This window comes from Mandrillus leucophaeus, unplaced genomic scaffold (assembly GCF_000951045.1).
Source record: "Mandrillus leucophaeus isolate KB7577 unplaced genomic scaffold, Mleu.le_1.0 Scaffold898, whole genome shotgun sequence".
Taxonomy (NCBI): domain Eukaryota; kingdom Metazoa; phylum Chordata; class Mammalia; order Primates; family Cercopithecidae; genus Mandrillus; species Mandrillus leucophaeus.
In genome coordinates this window covers 398147-401346 of record NW_012109785.1, presented here as the reverse complement: position 1 = coordinate 401346, position 3200 = coordinate 398147, and positions in this window count along the sequence as shown.

The following is a 3200-nucleotide window of genomic DNA, read 5'->3' as shown; positions in this document are numbered from 1 at the left end:
TGTGTGTGTGTCTGTGTGTGTGTCTCTGTATGTGTCTGTGTGTGCCTTGGTGTGTCTCTGTGTGTGTCTCTGTGTGTGTGTCTGTGTGTGTGTCTCTGTGTGTATGTATGTGTGTCTTATGTGTGTCTCTGTGTGTGTCTGTGTGTGTCTATGATGTGTGTCTGTGTGCATGCCTGTGATGTGTCTATGCGTGTCTCTGAGTGTGTGTCTGTGTATGTATGATATGTGTCTGTGTACGTCTGTGTGTGTTTATGATGTTTGCCTGTGTGTGTCTGTGCATGTCTGTGTGTGTCTATGATATATGTCTGTTTATGTGTGTGTCTATGTGTGTTTCTGTGTGTGTGCCTGTGTGTGTCTATCGTGTGTGTGTATCTCTCTGTGTGTGTCTCTGTGTGTCTACGATGGGTGTCTGTGTGTGTCTGTGTCTCTCTTTTCTTTCTTATAAGGACACACTCATTGGATTCAGACCCTCCTAGTCCAATATGACCTCATCTTAACTGATTACATCTGCTGAGACCCTATTTCCAAATAAAGTCCCATTCTGAGGTTCCCGGTAGCCACAGATTTGGGGGGAAACCTATTCCACGACTACAAGAAAGAACTGTTTTCTTGTCCTCCCAAGCTGCCCGCTTTGTTTCCAAACCTCAGATTTGCTGGCAGCATCAGGAGTGAGCCTCTCTCTCCCCACCTCCTTTACCCCCAGGCCTCCTCCTGTCCCCAAGTGCAGAGCGGGGACTTCTCTGCTGGGTGGCCCTGGAGTCCAGGCCGGCATGGGGGACTTCTTCTCACCACACTTGCTCTCCAGGGTCAGGGTCCAGAGCCTCGGGCCTTAGGAAGGGTGTCTGGTGTCAGGGCTCTGGGCCCCGGGTCTCAGAGACCTCTCTGTGGGGGGTGGCCATGAAGCAGGCCTGGACCCTCCGAATCTCTGGCTGGGTGAAAGTCAGCCCTCCAGACCCACTTCTGCCCAGAAGTAGGCTTCCGTTTTGGCCAGCAGAGGCAGGAGGGTGAGAGGGAAGAAGGAACAGGAGGCCTGATTGTGCCACATTCTCTTGTCATGCAGTAATAGGTTGGATACTGTGGTCTCTGTTGACCTGGGATGCCGTTTCTCCCTTGGCCACCACCCATGCAAGGAGGGGATGAGATCCGTGCTTTGGAAGACCCAACTGTCGGGGTCTCATCCACCCTCCTTTAGATGATGGGAGAGTTCTAGATTTGTTGTTACTCTTTGCCTGCAGGTGGAGAACTCAGCACTTTCGGGCAGCGTAGGGCCCCTAAATACACCCAGGGTGGCCCATCTGGCGCTGTCCTGGGAACCGGAATTGCTCTGCTGGCGTCTCACACAGTCCACACCAAAGCTGCTGTCCTCGGCCCTGCTCAGGCTGCCCCTGCAGCTGTGGGGTCCATATGGCCATGGACAGCACAAAGAGGCCCTTTCCAAGCCCCCAGTCTCCTTTTCAATATGGTGGAGACTCCAGACTTCTGAGGTTCCCCAACACCTGCTCAGGCCATGGGGTCTATGTAATTCCAGAAACCTTTTGCAAATGGCTTTCTAATTCTGACTGTTATGGTTGGTCAAAGTCGTTTTGTCTTCTTTATATCCGCCCCTGGCTTGTCAAAGCCACCTCCCCTGGAAGCTGCATTTCAGAGCCAGTGCTCCTTCGCCCTCTGCTTTCTTTGAGGAGTGGCCCATCCTGTCTCGGATTTTAGGCAGGTGCAGGCGCTGAGCCATCCCTTCCAAGGAGACACATGACTGGCAAGAGTGACAAGGGGTCTATAAATTCTCTTGTCACAAGAGTCAGAAAAAAAAACCCTTTAATCCAAAGAGGTATGTGTATGGGAATTAACATTTTTAAAACAAAAGGATTTCATAGACGATGACAGGAGTGACAGACAAGGGGAGCGCAGCCCTGTCTCCTCTCAGCTCCTCACATGCTGGGGCCCTCCCCAACACTGAGCAAGAAATCAATTTTACATGAATTAAAGACAAATACAGAAGGAAAGGCTATAAATACTTTAGAAAACAATGTAGGGGAGTATGTTCATGCTTTAGAAATAACAAAGACTTGGCCGGGGGCGGTGGCTCACACCTGTAATCCCAGCACTTTGGGAGGCCGAAGCGGGTGGATCCCCAGGTCAGGAGATTGAGACCATCCTGGCTAACACGGTGAAACCCTGTCTCTACTAAAACTACAAAAAATTAGCTGGGCGTGGTGGTGGGCACCTGTACTGCCAGCTACTCGGGAGGCTGAGGCAGGAGAATTGCTTGAACCTGGGAGGCGGAGATTGCAGTGAGCCGAGATCCTGCCACTCCACTCCAGCCTGATGACAGAGTGAGACCCCGTCTCAAAAAAAAAAAAAAAGAAAGAAAGAAAAAAAATAAGGACTGGTTCTCCATTTCCAGCAATGGTCATCTTTCTTTTATGTGTTCTTTTTTTTGTAGACTAATAATTCTGCTAAAAACAACTAGGAAATCTGGACCCTATACAGAAAATTAATTGTGTGAAGGTGTTGGAGAGAACTGCCAGTCGATGAGGAATTGCCGGACTGAGATCCCAGAGGAAAGGACATTTGGAAATAAGGCAGTTCTCCATTCTCCTCAACACACAGAGGCCGAGTCTAAGAGTCTAAGCAGAGTTTCCAGCCATCTTGCGGGACTAGCGGGACAAAAATGGGTGTTCATCTGCATAAAGAGGGCTGGGGGCAGGGGATTCAGCAAGCAATCCAGTATTTCAGGTGGGGCCCTCTGGAAGTGTGAGTACAACAGAAAGAACTAGATCAGCCTGTTGGGAGATTAAAGCTCACCTTCCAATCAACTCAATCCCAGATTCGATTAGGATGATCTTTCCGAAGCAAACCGTAGTGCTTATCTAAGCAAAAGTAAATCCTAGCTGTAAGAAAATAAAGCCACCCAGAACTTCAATTTAATTCAGTCATTATTATTTTTACTTTTATTTTTTAGATGTTTTATTTCCATAGGGTTTTGGGGAACAGGTGGTATGTGGCTACATGAGTAAGTTCTTTAGTAGTAATTTGTGAGCTTTTGGTGCACCCATCACCTAAGAAGTATACACTGAACCCAATTTGTAGTCTTTCATCCCTCACCCCCTCTCACCCTTTCCCTGAGTCCACAAAGTCCATTGTATCATTGTTATTTATTTATTTAAGATGGAGTCTCACTCTGTCACCCAGGCTGGAGTGCA